The following is a 23,191-nucleotide window of genomic DNA, read 5'->3' on the forward strand; positions in this document are numbered from 1 at the left end:
TAACGTATAACGTATAACGTAATACGTATAACGTATAACGTATTACGTATAACATATAACGTATAACGTATAACGTATAACGTATAACGTATAACGTATAACGTATAACGTATAGCGTATAACGTATAACGTATAACGTATAACATATAACGTATAACGCATATCCTAGAACTTATGGCGTATAACGTATAATTTATAACGTATAACGTATAACGTATAACGTATAACGTATAACGTATAACGTATAACGTATAACGTATAACGTATAACGTATAACGTATAACGTATAACGTATAACGTATAACGTATAACGTATAACGTATAACGTATAACGTATAACGTATAACGTATAACGTATAACGTATAACGTATAACGTATAACGTATAACGTATAACGTATAACGTATAACGTATAACGTATAACGTATAACGTATAACGTATAACGTATAACGTATAACGTATAACGTATAACGTATAACGTATAACGTATAACGTATAACGTATGACGTATAACGTATAACGTATAACTTATAGCGTATAACGTATAACGTATAACGTATAACGTATAAACTATAACACATAACGTATAACGTATAAACTATAACACATAACGTATAACGTATAACGTATAACGTATAACGTATAACGTATAACGTATAACGTATAACGTATAACGTATAACGTATAACGTATAACGTATAACGTATAACGTATAACGTATAACGTATAACGTATAACGTATAACGTATAACGTATAACGTATAACGTATAACGTATAACGTATAACGTATAACGTATAACGTATAACGTATAACGTATAACGTATAACGTATAACGTATAACGTATAACGTATAACGTATAACGTATAACGTGTAACGTATAACGTATAACGTATAACATATAACGTATAACGCATATCCTAGAACTTATGGCGTATAACGTATAATGTATAACGTATAACGTATAACGTATAACGTATAACGTATAACGTATAACGTATAACGTATAACGTATAACGTATAGCGTATAACGTATAACGTATAACGTATAACGTATAACGTATAACGTATAACGTATAACGTATAGCGTATAACGTATAACGTATAACGTATAACGTATAACGTATAACGTATAACGTATAACGTATAGCGTATAACGTATAACGTATAACGTATAACGTATAACGTATAACGTATAACGTATAACGTATAACGTATAACGTATAACGTATAACGTATAGCGTATAACGTATAACGTATAACGTATAACATATAACGTATAACGCATATACTAGAACTTATGGCGTATAACGTATAATGTATAACGTATAACGTATAACGTATAACGTAAAACGTATAACGTACAACGTATAACGTATAACGTATAACGTATAACGTATAACGTATAACGTAATACGTATATCAAATAACGTATAACGTATAACGTATAACGTATAACGTATAACGTATAACGTATAACGTATAACGTATAACGTATAACATATAACGTATAACGCATATCCTAGAACTTATGGCGTATAACGTATAATGTATAACGTATAACGTATAACGTATAACGTATAACGTATAACGTATAACGTATAACGTATAACGTGTTACGTATAACGTATAACGTATAACATATAACGTATAACGCATATCCTAGAACTTATGGCGTATAACGTATAATGTATAACGTATAACGTATAACGTATAATCTATAACGTATAACGTATAACGTATAACGTATAACCTATAACGTATAACGTATAACGTATAACGTATAACGTATAACGTATAACGTATAGCGTATAACGTATAACGTATAACGTATAACGTATATCGTATGACGTATTCCGTATAACGTATAGCGTATAACGTATAACGTATAACGTATAACGTATAACGTATTACGTATAACGTATAACGTATAACGTATAAAGTATAACGTATAACGTATAACGTATAACGTATAACGTATAACGTAATACGTATAACGTATAACGTATTACGTATAACATATAACGTATAACGTATAACGTATAACGTATAACGTATAACGTATAACGTATAACGTATAGCGTATAACGTATAACGTATAACGTATAACATATAACGTATAACGCATATCCTAGAACTTATGGCGTATAACGTATAATTTATAACGTATAACGTATAACGTATAACGTATAACGTATAACGTATAACGTATAACGTATAACGTATAACGTATAACGTATAACGTATAACGTATAACGTATAACGTATAACGTATAACGTATAACGTATAACGTATAACGTATAACGTATAACGTATAACGTATAACGTATAACGTATAACGTATAACGTATAACGTATAACGTATAACGTATAACGTATAACGTATAACGTATAACGTATAACGTATAACGTATAACGTATAACGTATAACGTATAACGTATAACGTATAACGTATAACGTATAACGTATAACGTATAACGTATAACGTATGACGTATAACGTATAACGTATAACTTATAGCGTATAACGTATAACGTATAACGTATAACGTATAAACTATAACACATAACGTATAACGTATAAACTATAACACATAACGTATAACGTATAACGTATAACGTATAACGTATAACGTATAACGTATAACGTATAACGTATAACGTATAACGTATAACGTATAACGTATAACGTATAACGTATAACGTATAACGTATAACGTATAACGTATAACGTATAACGTATAACGTATAACGTATAACGTATAACGTATAACGTATAACGTATAACGTATAACGTATAACGTATAACGTATAACGTATAACGTATAACGTATAACGTGTAACGTATAACGTATAACGTATAACATATAACGTATAACGCATATCCTAGAACTTATGGCGTATAACGTATAATGTATAACGTATAACGTATAACGTATAACGTATAACGTATAACGTATAACGTATAACGTATAACGTATAACGTATAGCGTATAACGTATAACGTATAACGTATAACGTATATCGTATGACGTATAACGTATAACGTATAGCGTATAACGTATAACGTATAACGTATAACGTATAACGTATAACGTATTACGTATAACGTATAACGTATAACGTATAAAGTATAACGTATAACGTATAACGTATAACGTATAACGTATAACGTATAACGTAATACGTATAACGTATAACGTATTACGTATAACATATAACGTATAACGTATAACGTATAACGTATAACGTTTAACGTATAACGTATAACGTATAACGTATAACATATAACGTATAACGTATAACATATAACGTATAACGCATATCCTAGAACTTATGGCGTATAACGTATAATTTATAACGTATAACGTATAACGTATAACGTATAACGTATAACGTACAACGTATAACGTATAACGTATAACGTATAACGTATAACGTATAACGTAATACGTATATCAAATAACGTATAACGTATAACGTATAACGTATAACGTATAACGTATAACGTATAACGTATAACGTATAACATATAACGTATAACGCATATCCTAGAACTTATGGCGTATAACGTATAATGTATAACGTATAACGTATAACGTATAACGTATAACGTATAACGTATAACTTATAACGTATAACGTATAACGTATAACATATAACGTATAACGCATATCCTAGAACTTATGGCGTATAACGTATAATGTATAACGTATAACGTATAACATATAACGTATAACGTATAACGTATAACGTATAACGTATAACGTATAACGTATAACGTATAACGTATAACGTATAACGTATAACGTATAACGTATAACGTATAACGTATAACGTATAACGTATAACGTAATACGTATAACGTATAACGTATTACGTATAACATATAACGTATAACGTATAACGTATAACGTATAACGTATAACGTATAACGTATAACGTATAGCGTATAACATATAACGTATAACGTATAACATATAACGTATAACGCATATCCTAGAACTTATGGCGTATAACGTATAATTTATAACGTATAACGTATAACGTATAACGTATAACGTATAACGTATAACGTATAACGTAATACGTATATCAAATAACGTATAACGTATAACGTATAACGTATAACGTATAACGTATAACGTATAACGTATAACGTATAACGTATAACATATAACATATAACGCATATCCTAGAACTTATGGCGTATAACGTATAATGTATAACGTATAACGTATAACGTATATCGTATAACGTATAACGTATAACGTATAACGTATAACGTATAACGTATAACGTATAACGTATAACGTATAACGTATAACGTATAACGTATAACGTATAACGTATAACGTATAACGTATAACGTATAACGTATAACGTATAACGTATAACGTATAACGTATAACGTATAACGTATAACGTATAACGTATAACGTATAACGTATAACGTATAACGTATAAAGTATAACGTATAACGTATAACGTATAAAGTATAACATATCACGTATAACGCATATCCTAGAACTTATGGCGTATAACGTATAATGTATAACGTATAACGTATAACGTATAACGTAAAACGTATAACGTATAACGTATAACATATAACGTATAACGCATATCCTAGAACTTATGGCGTATAACGTATAATGTATAACGTATAACGTATAACGTATAACGTATAACGTATAACGTATAGCGTATAACGTATAACGTATAACGTATAACGTATAACGTATAACGTATAACGTATAACGTATAACGTATAACGTATAACGTATAACGTATAACGTATAACGTATAACGTATAACGTATAACGTATAACGTATAACGTACAACGTATAACGTATAACGTATAACGTATAACGTATAACGTATAACGTATAACGTATAACGTATAACGTATAACGTATAACGTATAACGTATAACGTATAGCGTATAACGTATAACGTATAACATATAACGTATAACGTATAACATATAACGTATAACGCATATCCTAGAACTTATGGCGTATAACGTATAATGTATAACGTATAACGTATAACGTATAACGTAAAACGTATAACGTATAACGTATAACATATAACGTATAACGCATATCCTAGAACTTATGGCGTATAACGTATAATGTATAACGTATAACGTATAACGTATAACGTAAAACGTATAACGTATAACGTATAACATATAACGTATAACGCATATCCTAGAACTTATGGCGTATAACGTATAATGTATAGCGTATAACGTATAACGTATAACGTATAACGTATAACGTATTACGTATAACGTATAACGTATAACGTATAACGTATAACGTATAACGTATAACGTATAACGTATAACATATAACGTATAACGTATAACATATAACGTATAACGCATATCCTAGAACTTATGGCGTATAACGTATAATTTATAACGTATAACGTATAACGTATAACGTATAACGTATAACGTATAACGTATAACGTATAACGTATAACGTATAACGTATAACGTATAACGTATAACGTATAACGTATAACGTATAACGTAATACGTATATCAAATAACGTATAACGTATAACGTATAACGTATAACGTATAACGTAATACGTATATCAAATAACGTATAACGTATAACGTATAACGTATAACGTATAACGTATAACGTATAACGTATAACGTATAACGTATAACGTATAACGTATAACGTATAACGTATAACGTATAACGTATAACGTATAACGTATAACGTATAACGTATAACGTATAACGTATAACGTATAACGTATAACGTATAACGTGTAACGTATAACGTATAACGTATAACATATAACGTATAACGCATATCCTAGAACTTATGGCGTATAACGTATAATGTATAACGTATAACGTATAACGTATAACGTATAACGTATAACGTATAACGTATAACGTATAACGTATAACGTATAGCGTATAACGTATAACGTATAACGTATATCGTATGACGTATAACGTATAACGTATAGCGTATAACGTATAACGTATAACGTATAACGTATAACGTATTACGTATAACGTATAACGTATAACGTATAACGTATAACGTATAACGTATAACGTATAACGTATAACATATAACGTATAACGTATAACATATAACGTATAACGCATATCCTAGAACTTATGGCGTATAACGTATAATTTATAACGTATAACGTATAACGTATAACGTATAACGTATAACGTATAACGTATAACGTATAACGTATAACGTATAACGTATAACGTACAACGTATAACGTATAACGTATAACGTATAACGTATAACGTATAACGTATAACGTATAACGTATAACGTATAACGTATAACGTATAACGTATAACGTATAACGTATAACGTATAACGTATGACGTATAACGTATAACGTATAACTTATAGCGTATAACGTATAACGTATAACGCATAACGTATAACGTATAATCTATAACACATAACGTATAACGTATAACGTATAACGTATAACGTATAACGTATAACGTATAACGTATAACGTATAACGTATAACGTATAACGTATAACGTATAACGTATAACGTATAACGTATAACGTATAACGTATAACGTATAACGTATAACGTATAACGTATAACGTATAACGTATAACGTATAACGTATAACGTATAACGTATAACGTATAACGTATAACGTATAACGTATAACGTGTAACGTATAACGTATAACGTATAACATATAACGTATAACGCATATCCTAGAACTTATGGCGTATAACGTATAATGTATAACGTATAACGTATAACGTATAACGTATAACGTATAACGTATAACGTATAACGTATAACGTATAACGTATAACGTATAGCGTATAACGTATAACGTATAACGTATAACGTATATCGTATGACGTATAACGTATAACGTATAGCGTATAACGTATAACGTTTAACGTATAACGTATAACGTATAACGTATAACATACAACGTATAACGTATAACATATAACGTATAACGCATATCCTAGAACTTATGGCGTATAACGTATAATGTATAACGTATAACGTATAACGTATAACGTATAACGTATAACGTATAACGTATAACGTATAACGTATAACGTATAACGTATAGCGTATAACGTATAACGTATAACGTATAACGTATATCGTATGACGTATAACGTATAACGTATAGCGTATAACGTATAACGTATAACGTATAACGTATAACGTATTACGTATAACGTATAACGTATAACGTATAAAGTATAACGTATAACGTATAACGTATAACGTATAACGTATAACGTATAACGTAATACGTATAACGTATAACGTATTACGTATAACATATAACGTATAACGTATAACGTATAACGTATAACGTTTAACGTATAACGTATAACGTATAACGTATAACATACAACGTATAACGTATAACATATAACGTATAACGCATATCCTAGAACTTATGGCGTATAACGTATAATTTATAACGTATAACGTATAACGTATAACGTATAACGTATAACGTATAACGTACAACGTATAACGTATAACGTATAACGTATAACGTATAACGTATAACGTAATACGTATATCAAATAACGTATAACGTATAACGTATAACGTATAACGTATAACGTATAACGTATAACGTATAACGTATAACGTATAACGTATAACGTATAACATATAACGTATAACGCATATCCTAGAACTTATGGCGTATAACGTATAATGTATAACGTATAACGTATAACGTATAACGTATAACGTATAACGTATAACGTATAACGTATAACGTATAACGTATAACGTATAACGTATAACGTATAACATATAACGTATAACGCATATCCTAGAACTTATGGCGTATAACGTATAATGTATAGCGTATAACGTATAACGTATAACGTATAACGTATAACGTATTACGTATAACGTATAACGTATAACGTATAACGTATAACGTATAACGTATAACGTATAACGTATAACATATAACGTATAACGTATAACATATAACGTATAACGCATATCCTAGAACTTATGGCGTATAACGTATAATTTATAACGTATAACGTATAACGTATAACGTATAACGTATAACGTATAACGTATAACGTATAACGTATAACGTATAACGTATAACGTATAACGTATAACGTATAACGTATAACGTATAACGTAATACGTATATCAAATAACGTATAACGTATAACGTATAACGTATAACGTATAACGTAATACGTATATCAAATAACGTATAACGTATAACGTATAACGTATAACGTATAACGTATAACGTATAACGTATAACGTATAACGTATAACGTATAACGTATAACGTATAACGTATAACGTATAACGTATAACGTATAACGTATAACGTATAACGTATAACGTATAACGTATAACGTATAACGTATAACGTATAACGTGTAACGTATAACGTATAACGTATAACATATAACGTATAACGCATATCCTAGAACTTATGGCGTATAACGTATAATGTATAACGTATAACGTATAACGTATAACGTATAACGTATAACGTATAACGTATAACGTATAACGTATAACGTATAGCGTATAACGTATAACGTATAACGTATATCGTATGACGTATAACGTATAACGTATAGCGTATAACGTATAACGTATAACGTATAACGTATAACGTATTACGTATAACGTATAACGTATAACGTATAACGTATAACGTATAACGTATAACGTATAACGTATAACATATAACGTATAACGTATAACATATAACGTATAACGCATATCCTAGAACTTATGGCGTATAACGTATAATTTATAACGTATAACGTATAACGTATAACGTATAACGTATAACGTATAACGTATAACGTATAACGTATAACGTATAACGTATAACGTACAACGTATAACGTATAACGTATAACGTATAACGTATAACGTATAACGTATAACGTATAACGTATAACGTATAACGTATAACGTATAACGTATAACGTATAACGTATAACGTATAACGTATGACGTATAACGTATAACGTATAACTTATAGCGTATAACGTATAACGTATAACGCATAACGTATAACGTATAATCTATAACACATAACGTATAACGTATAACGTATAACGTATAACGTATAACGTATAACGTATAACGTATAACGTATAACGTATAACGTATAACGTATAACGTATAACGTATAACGTATAACGTATAACGTATAACGTATAACGTATAACGTATAACGTATAACGTATAACGTATAACGTATAACGTATAACGTATAACGTATAACGTATAACGTATAACGTATAACGTATAACGTATAACGTGTAACGTATAACGTATAACGTATAACATATAACGTATAACGCATATCCTAGAACTTATGGCGTATAACGTATAATGTATAACGTATAACGTATAACGTATAACGTATAACGTATAACGTATAACGTATAACGTATAACGTATAACGTATAACGTATAGCGTATAACGTATAACGTATAACGTATAACGTATATCGTATGACGTATAACGTATAACGTATAGCGTATAACGTATAACGTTTAACGTATAACGTATAACGTATAACGTATAACATACAACGTATAACGTATAACATATAACGTATAACGCATATCCTAGAACTTATGGCGTATAACGTATAATGTATAACGTATAACGTATAACGTATAACGTATAACGTATAACGTATAACGTATAACGTATAACGTATAACGTATAACGTATAGCGTATAACGTATAACGTATAACGTATAACGTATATCGTATGACGTATAACGTATAACGTATAGCGTATAACGTATAACGTATAACGTATAACGTATAACGTATTACGTATAACGTATAACGTATAACGTATAAAGTATAACGTATAACGTATAACGTATAACGTATAACGTATAACGTATAACGTAATACGTATAACGTATAACGTATTACGTATAACATATAACGTATAACGTATAACGTATAACGTATAACGTTTAACGTATAACGTATAACGTATAACGTATAACATACAACGTATAACGTATAACATATAACGTATAACGCATATCCTAGAACTTATGGCGTATAACGTATAATTTATAACGTATAACGTATAACGTATAACGTATAACGTATAACGTATAACGTACAACGTATAACGTATAACGTATAACGTATAACGTATAACGTATAACGTAATACGTATATCAAATAACGTATAACGTATAACGTATAACGTATAACGTATAACGTATAACGTATAACGTATAACGTATAACGTATAACGTATAACGTATAACATATAACGTATAACGCATATCCTAGAACTTATGGCGTATAACGTATAATGTATAACGTATAACGTATAACGTATAACGTATAACGTATAACGTATAACGTATAACGTATAACGTATAACGTATAACGTATAACGTATAACGTATAACGTATAACGTATAACGTATAACGTGTAACGTATAACGTATAACGTATAACATATAACGTATAACGCATATCCTAGAACTTATGGCGTATAACGTATAATTTATAACGTATAACGTATAACGTATAACGTATAACGTATAACGTATAACGTATAACGTATAACGTATAACGTATAACGTAATACGTATATCAAATAACGTATAACGTATATCGTATAACGTATAACGTATAACGTATAACGTATAACGTATAACGTATAACATATAACGTATAACGCATATCCTAGAACTTATGGCGTATAACGTATAATGTATAACGTATAACGTATAACGTATATCGTATAACGTATAACGTATAACGTATAACGTATAACGTATAACGTATAGCGTATAACGTATAACGTATAACGTATAACGTATAACGTATAACGTATAACGTATAACGTATAACGTATAACGTATAACGTATAACGTAAAACGTATAACGTATAACGTATAACGTATAACGTATAAAGTATAACATATCACGTATAACGCATATCCTAGAACTTATGGCGTATAACGTATAATGTATAACGTATAACGTATAACGTATAACGTAAAACGTATAACGTATAACGTATAACATATAACGTATAACGCATATCCTAGAACTTATGGCGTATAACGTATAATGTATAACGTATAACGTATAACGTATAACGTATAACGTATAACGTATAGCGTATAACGTATAACGTATAACGTATAACGTATAACGTATAACGTATAACGTATAACGTATAACGTATAACGTATAACGTATAACGTATAACGTATAACGTATAACGTATAACTTATAACGTATAACGTATAACGTATAACGTATAACGTATAACGTATAACGTATAACGTATAACGTATAACGTATAACGTATAGCGTATAACGTATAACGTATAACGTATAACATATAACGTATAACGCATATACTAGAACTTATGGCGTATAACGTATAATGTATAACGTATAACGTATAACGTATAACGTAAAACGTATAGCGTATAACGTATAACATATAACGTATAACGCATATCCTAGAACTTATGGCGTATAACGTATAATGTATAACGTATAACGTATAACGTATAACGTATAACGTATAACGTATAACGTATAGCGTATAACGTATAACGTATAACGTATAACGTATAACGTATAACGTATAAAGTATAACATATCACGTATAACGCATATCCTAGAACTTATGGCGTATAACGTATAATGTATAACGTATAACGTATAACGTATAACGTAAAACGTATAACGTATAACGTATAACATATAACGTATAACGCATATCCTAGAACTTATGGCGTATAACGTATAATGTATAACGTATAACGTATAACGTATAACGTATAACGTATAACGTATAGCGTATAACGTATAACGTATAACGTATAACGTATAACGTATAACGTATAACGTATAACGTATAGCGTATAACGTATAACGTATAACGTATAACGTATATCGTATGACGTATAACGTATAACGTATAGCGTATAACGTATAACGTATAACGTATAACGTATGACGTATTACGTATAACGTATAACGTATAACGTATAACGTATAACGTATAACGTATAACGTATAACGTATAACGTATAACATATAACGTATAACGTATAACATATAACGTATAACGCATATCCTAGAACTTATGGCGTATAACGTATAATTTATAACGTATAACGTATAACGTATAACGTATAACGTATGACGTATAACGTATAACGTATAACTTATAGCGTATAACGTATAACGTATAACGTATAACGTATAAACTATAACACATAACGTATAACGTATAAACTATAACACATAACGTATAACGTATAACGTATAACGTATAACGTATAACGTATAACGTATAACGTATAACGTATAACGTATAACGTATAACGTATAACGTATAACGTATAACGTATAACGTATAACGTATAACGTATAACGTATAACGTACAACGTATAACGTATAACGTATAACGTATAACGTATAACGTGTAACGTATAACGTATAACGTATAACATATAACGTATAACGCATATCCTAGAACTTATGGCGTATAACGTATAATGTATAACGTATAACGTATAACGTATAACGTATAACGTATAACGTATAACGTATAACGTATAACGTATAACGTATAGCGTATAACGTATAACGTATAACGTATAACGTATATCGTATGACGTATAACGTATAACGTATAGCGTATAACGTATAACGTATAACGTAAAACGTATAACGTATAATGTATAACGTATAACGTATAACGTATAACGTATAACGTATAACGTATAACGTATAACGTATAACGTATAACGTATAACGTATAACGTATAACGTATAACGTATAACGTAATACGTATAACGTATAACGTATTACGTATAACATATAACGTATAACGTATAACGTATAACGTATAACGTATAACGTATAACGTATAACGTATAGCGTATAACGTATAACGTATAACGTATAACATATAACGTATAACGCATATCCTAGAACTTATGGCGTATAACGTATAATTTATAACGTATAACGTATAACGTATAACGTATAACGTATAACGTATAACGTATAACGTATAACGTATAACGTATAACGTATAACGTATAACGTATAACGTATAACGTATAACGTATAACGTATAACGTATAACGTATAACGTATAACGTATAACGTATAACGTATAACGTATAACGTATAACGTATAACGTATAACGTATAACGTATAACGTATAACGTATAACGTATAACGTATAACGTATAACGTATAACGTATAACGTATAACGTATAACGTATAACGTATAACGTATAACGTATAACGTATAACGTATAACGTATGACGTATAACGTATAACGTATAACTTATAGCGTATAACGTATAACGTATAACGTATAACGTATAAACTATAACACATAACGTATAACGTATAAACTATAACACATAACGTATAACGTATAACGTATAACGTATAACGTATAACGTATAACGTATAACGTATAACGTATAACGTATAACGTATAACGTATAACGTATAACGTATAACGTATAACGTATAACGTATAACGTATAACGTATAACGTATAACGTATAACGTATAACGTATAACGTATAACGTATAACGTATAACGTATAACGTATAACGTATAACGTATAACGTATAACGTATAACGTATAACGTATAACGTATAACGTGTAACGTATAACGTATAACGTATAACATATAACGTATAACGCATATCCTAGAACTTATGGCGTATAACGTATAATGTATAACGTATAACGTATAACGTATAACGTATAACGTATAACGTATAACGTATAACGTATAACGTATAACGTATAGCGTATAACGTATAACGTATAACGTATAACGTATAACGTATAACGTATAACGTATAACGTATAGCGTATAACGTATAACGTATAACGTATAACGTATAACGTATAACGTATAACGTATAACGTATAGCGTATAACGTATAACGTATAACGTATAACGTATAACGTATAACGTATAACGTATAACGTATAACGTATAACGTATAACGTATAACGTATAGCGTATAACGTATAACGTATAACGTATAACATATAACGTATAACGCATATACTAGAACTTATGGCGTATAACGTATAATGTATAACGTATAACGTATAACGTATAACGTAAAACGTATAACGTACAACGTATAACGTATAACGTATAACGTATAACGTATAACGTATAACGTAATACGTATATCAAATAACGTATAACGTATAACGTATAACGTATAACGTATAACGTATAACGTATAACGTATAACGTATAACGTATAACATATAACGTATAACGCATATCCTAGAACTTATGGCGTATAACGTATAATGTATAACGTATAACGTATAACGTATAACGTATAACGTATAACGTATAACGTATAACGTATAACGTGTTACGTATAACGTATAACGTATAACATATAACGTATAACGCATATCCTAGAACTTATGGCGTATAACGTATAATGTATAACGTATAACGTATAACGTATAATCTATAACGTATAACGTATAACGTATAACGTATAACCTATAACGTATAACGTATAACGTATAACGTATAACGTATAACGTATAACGTATAGCGTATAACGTATAACGTATAACGTATAACGTATATCGTATGACGTATTCCGTATAACGTATAGCGTATAACGTATAACGTATAACGTATAACGTATAACGTATTACGTATAACGTATAACGTATAACGTATAAAGTATAACGTATAACGTATAACGTATAACGTATAACGTATAACGTAATACGTATAACGTATAACGTATTACGTATAACATATAACGTATAACGTATAACGTATAACGTATAACGTATAACGTATAACGTATAACGTATAGCGTATAACGTATAACGTATAACGTATAACATATAACGTATAACGCATATCCTAGAACTTATGGCGTATAACGTATAATTTATAACGTATAACGTATAACGTATAACGTATAACGTATAACGTATAACGTATAACGTATAACGTATAACGTATAACGTATAACGTATAACGTATAACGTATAACGTATAACGTATAACGTATAACGTATAACGTATAACGTATAACGTATAACGTATAACGTATAACGTATAACGTATAACGTATAACGTATAACGTATAACGTATAACGTATAACGTATAACGTATAACGTATAACGTATAACGTATAACGTATAACGTATAACGTATAACGTATAACGTATAACGTATAACGTATAACGTATAACGTATAACGTATAACGTATAACGTATGACGTATAACGTATAACGTATAACTTATAGCGTATAACGTATAACGTATAACGTATAACGTATAAACTATAACACATAACGTATAACGTATAAACTATAACACATAACGTATAACGTATAACGTATAACGTATAACGTATAACGTATAACGTATAACGTATAACGTATAACGTATAACGTATAACGTATAACGTATAACGTATAACGTATAACGTATAACGTATAACGTATAACGTATAACGTATAACGTATAACGTATAACGTATAACGTATAACGTATAACGTATAACGTATAACGTATAACGTATAACGTATAACGTATAACGTATAACGTATAACGTATAACGTGTAACGTATAACGTATAACGTATAACATATAACGTATAACGCATATCCTAGAACTTATGGCGTATAACGTATAATGTATAACGTATAACGTATAACGTATAACGTATAACGTATAACGTATAACGTATAACGTATAACGTATAACGTATAGCGTATAACGTATAACGTATAACGTATAACGTATATCGTATGACGTATAACGTATAACGTATAGCGTATAACGTATAACGTATAACGTATAACGTATAACGTATAACGTATTACGTATAACGTATAACGTATAACGTATAAAGTATAACGTATAACGTATAACGTATAACGTATAACGTATAACGTATAACGTAATACGTATAACGTATAACGTATTACGTATAACATATAACGTATAACGTATAACGTATAACGTATAACGTTTAACGTATAACGTATAACGTATAACGTATAACATATAACGTATAACGTATAACATATAACGTATAACGCATATCCTAGAACTTATGGCGTATAACGTATAATTTATAACGTATAACGTATAACGTATAACGTATAACGTATAACGTACAACGTATAACGTATAACGTATAACGTATAACGTATAACGTATAACGTAATACGTATATCAAATAACGTATAACGTATAACGTATAACGTATAACGTATAACGTATAACGTATAACGTATAACGTATAACATATAACGTATAACGCATATCCTAGAACTTATGGCGTATAACGTATAATGTATAACGTATAACGTATAACGTATAACGTATAACGTATAACGTATAACTTATAACGTATAACGTATAACGTATAACATATAACGTATAACGCATATCCTAGAACTTATGGCGTATAACGTATAATGTATAACGTATAACGTATAACATATAACGTATAACGTATAACGTATAACGTATAACGTATAACGTATAACGTATAACGTATAACGTATAACGTATAACGTATAACGTATAACGTATAACGTATAACGTATAACGTATAACGTATAACGTAATACGTATAACGTATAACGTATTACGTATAACATATAACGTATAACGTATAACGTATAACGTATAACGTATAACGTATAACGTATAACGTATAGCGTATAACATATAACGTATAACGTATAACATATAACGTATAACGCATATCCTAGAACTTATGGCGTATAACGTATAATTTATAACGTATAACGTATAACGTATAACGTATAACGTATAACGTATAACGTATAACGTAATACGTATATCAAATAACGTATAACGTATAACGTATAACGTATAACGTATAACGTATAACGTATAACGTATAACGTATAACGTATAACATATAACATATAACGCATATCCTAGAACTTATGGCGTATAACGTATAATGTATAACGTATAACGTATAACGTATATCGTATAACGTATAACGTATAACGTATAACGTATAACGTATAACGTATAACGTATAACGTATAACGTATAACGTATAACGTATAACGTATAACGTATAACGTATAACGTATAACGTATAACGTATAACGTATAACGTATAACGTATAACGTATAACGTATAACGTATAACGTATAACGTATAACGTATAACGTATAACGTATAACGTATAACGTATAAAGTATAACGTATAACGTATAACGTATAAAGTATAACATATCACGTATAACGCATATCCTAGAACTTATGGCGTATAACGTATAATGTATAACGTATAACGTATAACGTATAACGTAAAACGTATAACGTATAACGTATAACATATAACGTATAACGCATATCCTAGAACTTATGGCGTATAACGTATAATGTATAACGTATAACGTATAACGTATAACGTATAACGTATAACGTATAGCGTATAACGTATAACGTATAACGTATAACGTATAACGTATAACGTATAACGTATAACGTATAACGTATAACGTATAACGTATAACGTATAACGTATAACGTATAACGTATAACGTATAACGTATAACGTATAACGTATAACGTATAACGTATAACGTATAACGTATAACGTATAACGTATAACGTATAACGTATAACGTATAACGTATAACGTATAACGTATAACGTATAACGTATAACGTATAACGTATAGCGTATAACGTATAACGTATAACATATAACGTATAACGTATAACATATAACGTATAACGCATATCCTAGAACTTATGGCGTATAACGTATAATGTATAACGTATAACGTATAACGTATAACGTAAAACGTATAACGTATAACGTATAACATATAACGTATAACGCATATCCTAGAACTTATGGCGTATAACGTATAATGTATAACGTATAACGTATAACGTATAACGTAAAACGTATAACGTATAACGTATAACATATAACGTATAACGCATATCCTAGAACTTATGGCGTATAACGTATAATGTATAGCGTATAACGTATAACGTATAACGTATAACGTATAACGTATTACGTATAACGTATAACGTATAACGTATAACGTATAACGTATAACGTATAACGTATAACGTATAACATATAACGTATAACGTATAACATATAACGTATAACGCATATCCTAGAACTTATGGCGTATAACGTATAATTTATAACGTATAACGTATAACGTATAACGTATAACGTATAACGTATAACGTATAACGTATAACGTATAACGTATAACGTATAACGTATAACGTATAACGTATAACGTATAACGTATGACGTAATACGTATATCAAATAACGTATAACGTATAACGTATAACGTATAACGTAATACGTATATCAAATAACGTATAACGTATAACGTATAACGTATAACGTATAACGTATAACGTATAACGTATAACGTATAACGTATAACGTATAACGTATAACGTATAACGTATAACGTATAACGTATAACGTATAACGTATAACGTATAACGTATAACGTATAACGTATAACGTATAACGTATAACGTATAACGTATAACGTGTAACGTATAACGTATAACGTATAACATATAACGTATAACGCATATCCTAGAACTTATGGCGTATAACGTATAATGTATAACGTATAACGTATAACGTATAACGTATAACGTATAACGTATAACGTATAACGTATAACGTATAACGTATAGCGTATAACGTATAACGTATAACGTATATCGTATGACGTATAACGTATAACGTATAGCGTATAACGTATAACGTATAACGTATAACGTATAACGTATTTCGTATAACGTATAACGTATAACGTATAACGTATAACGTATAACGTATAACGTATAACGTATAACATATAACGTATAACGTATAACATATAACGTATAACGCATATCCTAGAACTTATGGCGTATAACGTATAATTTATAACGTATAACGTATAACGTATAACGTATAACGTATAACGTATAACGTATAACGTATAACGTATAACGTATAACGTATAACGTACAACGTATAACGTATAACGTATAACGTATAACGTATAACGTATAACGTATAACGTATAACGTATAACGTATAACGTATAACGTATAACGTATAACGTATAACGTATAACGTATAACGTATGACGTATAACGTATAACGTATAACTTATAGCGTATAACGTATAACGTATAACGCATAACGTATAACGTATAATCTATAACACATAACGTATAACGTATAACGTATAACGTATAACGTATAACGTATAACGTATAACGTATAACGTATAACGTATAACGTATAACGTATAACGTATAACGTATAACGTATAACGTATAACGTATAACGTATAACGTATAACGTATAACGTATAACGTATAACGTATAACGTATAACGTATAACGTATAACGTATAACGTATAACGTATAACGTATAACGTATAACGTGTAACGTATAACGTATAACGTATAACATATAACGTATAACGCATATCCTAGAACTTATGGCGTATAACGTATAATGTATAACGTATAACGTATAACGTATAACGTATAACGTATAACGTATAACGTATAACGTATAACGTATAACGTATAACGTATAGCGTATAACGTATAACGTATAACGTATAACGTATATCGTATGACGTATAACGTATAACGTATAGCGTATAACGTATAACGTTTAACGTATAACGTATAACGTATAACGTATAACATACAACGTATAACGTATAACATATAACGTATAACGCATATCCTAGAACTTATGGCGTATAACGTATAATGTATAACGTATAACGTATAACGTATAACGTATAACGTATAACGTATAACGTATAACGTATAACGTATAACGTATAACGTATAGCGTATAACGTATAACGTATAACGTATAACGTATATCGTATGACGTATAACGTATAACGTATAGCGTATAACGTATAACGTATAACGTATAACGTATAACGTATTACGTATAACGTATAACGTATAACGTATAAAGTATAACGTATAACGTATAACGTATAACGTATAACGTATAACGTATAACGTAATACGTATAACGTATAACGTATTACGTATAACATATAACGTATAACGTATAACGTATAACGTATAACGTTTAACGTATAACGTATAACGTATAACGTATAACATACAACGTATAACGTATAACATATAACGTATAACGCATATCCTAGAACTTATGGCGTATAACGTATAATTTATAACGTATAACGTATAACGTATAACGTATAACGTATAACGTATAACGTACAACGTATAACGTATAACGTATAACGTATAACGTATAACGTATAACGTAATACGTATATCAAATAACGTATAACGTATAACGTATAACGTATAACGTATAACGTATAACGTATAACGTATAACGTATAACGTATAACGTATAACGTATAACATATAACGTATAACGCATATCCTAGAACTTATGGCGTATAACGTATAATGTATAACGTATAACGTATAACGTATAACGTATAACGTATAACGTATAACGTATAACGTATAACGTATAACGTATAACGTATAACGTATAACGTATAACGTATAACGTATAACGTATAACGTGTAACGTATAACGTATAACGTATAACATATAACGTATAACGCATATCCTAGAACTTATGGCGTATAACGTATAATTTATAACGTATAACGTATAACGTATAACGTATAACGTATAACGTATAACGTATAACGTATAACGTATAACGTATAACGTATAACGTAATACGTATATCAAATAACGTATAACGTATATCGTATAACGTATAACGTATAACGTATAACGTATAACGTATAACGTATAACATATAACGTATAACGCATATCCTAGAACTTATGGCGTATAACGTATAATGTATAACGTATAACGTATAACGTATATCGTATAACGTATAACGTATAACGTATAACGTATAACGTATAACGTATAGCGTATAACGTATAACGTATAACGTATAACGTATAACGTATAACGTATAACGTATAACGTATAACGTATAACGTATAACGTATAACGTAAAACGTATAACGTATAACGTATAACGTATAACGTATAAAGTATAACATATCACGTATAACGCATATCCTAGAACTTATGGCGTATAACGTATAATGTATAACGTATAACGTATAACGTATAACGTAAAACGTATAACGTATAACGTATAACATATAACGTATAACGCATATCCTAGAACTTATGGCGTATAACGTATAATGTATAACGTATAACGTATAACGTATAACGTATAACGTATAACGTATAGCGTATAACGTATAACGTATAACGTATAACGTATAACGTATAACGTATAACGTATAACGTATAACGTATAACGTATAACGTATAACGTATAACGTATAACGTATAACGTATAACGTATAACGTATAACGTATAACGTATAACGTATAACGTATAACGTATAACGTATAACGTATAACGTATAACGTATAACGTATAGCGTATAACGTATAACGTATAACGTATAACATATAACGTATAACGCATATACTAGAACTTATGGCGTATAACGTATAATGTATAACGTATAACGTATAACGTATAACGTAAAACGTATAGCGTATAACGTATAACATATAACGTATAACGCATATCCTAGAACTTATGGCGTATAACGTATAATGTATAACGTATAACGTATAACGTATAACGTATAACGTATAACGTATAACGTATAGCGTATAACGTATAACGTATAACGTATAACGTATAACGTATAACGTATAAAGTATAACATATCACGTATAACGCATATCCTAGAACTTATGGCGTATAACGTATAATGTATAACGTATAACGTATAACGTATAACGTAAAACGTATAACGTATAACGTATAACATATAACGTATAACGCATATCCTAGAACTTATGGCGTATAACGTATAATGTATAACGTATAACGTATAACGTATAACGTATAACGTATAACGTATAGCGTATAACGTATAACGTATAACGTATAACGTATAACGTATAACGTATAACGTATAACGTATAGCGTATAACGTATAACGTATAACGTATAACGTATATCGTATGACGTATAACGTATAACGTATAGCGTATAACGTATAACGTATAACGTATAACGTATGACGTATTACGTATAACGTATAACGTATAACGTATAACGTATAACGTATAACGTATAACGTATAACGTATAACGTATAACATATAACGTATAACGTATAACATATAACGTATAACGCATATCCTAGAACTTATGGCGTATAACGTATAATTTATAACGTATAACGTATAACGTATAACGTATAACGTATGACGTATAACGTATAACGTATAACTTATAGCGTATAACGTATAACGTATAACGTATAACGTATAAACTATAACACATAACGTATAACGTATAAACTATAACACATAACGTATAACGTATAACGTATAACGTATAACGTATAACGTATAACGTATAACGTATAACGTATAACGTATAACGTATAACGTATAACGTATAACGTATAACGTATAACGTATAACGTATAACGTATAACGTATAACGTATAACGTACAACGTATAACGTATAACGTATAACGTATAACGTATAACGTGTAACGTATAACGTATAACGTATAACATATAACGTATAACGCATATCCTAGAACTTATGGCGTATAACGTATAATGTATAACGTATAACGTATAACGTATAACGTATAACGTATAACGTATAACGTATAACGTATAACGTATAACGTATAGCGTATAACGTATAACGTATAACGTATAACGTATATCGTATGACGTATAACGTATAACGTATAGCGTATAACGTATAACGTATAACGTAAAACGTATAACCGTATAATGTATAACGTATAACGTATAACGTATAACGTATAACGTATAACGTATAACGTATAACGTATAACGTATAACGTATAACGTATAACGTATAACGTATAACGTATAACGTATTACGTATAACGTATAACGTATAACGTATAACGTATAACGCATAACGTATAACGTATAACGT

The sequence above is a fragment of the Ptiloglossa arizonensis genome, chromosome 2 (assembly GCF_051014685.1).
Source record: "Ptiloglossa arizonensis isolate GNS036 chromosome 2, iyPtiAriz1_principal, whole genome shotgun sequence".
Taxonomy (NCBI): domain Eukaryota; kingdom Metazoa; phylum Arthropoda; class Insecta; order Hymenoptera; family Colletidae; genus Ptiloglossa; species Ptiloglossa arizonensis.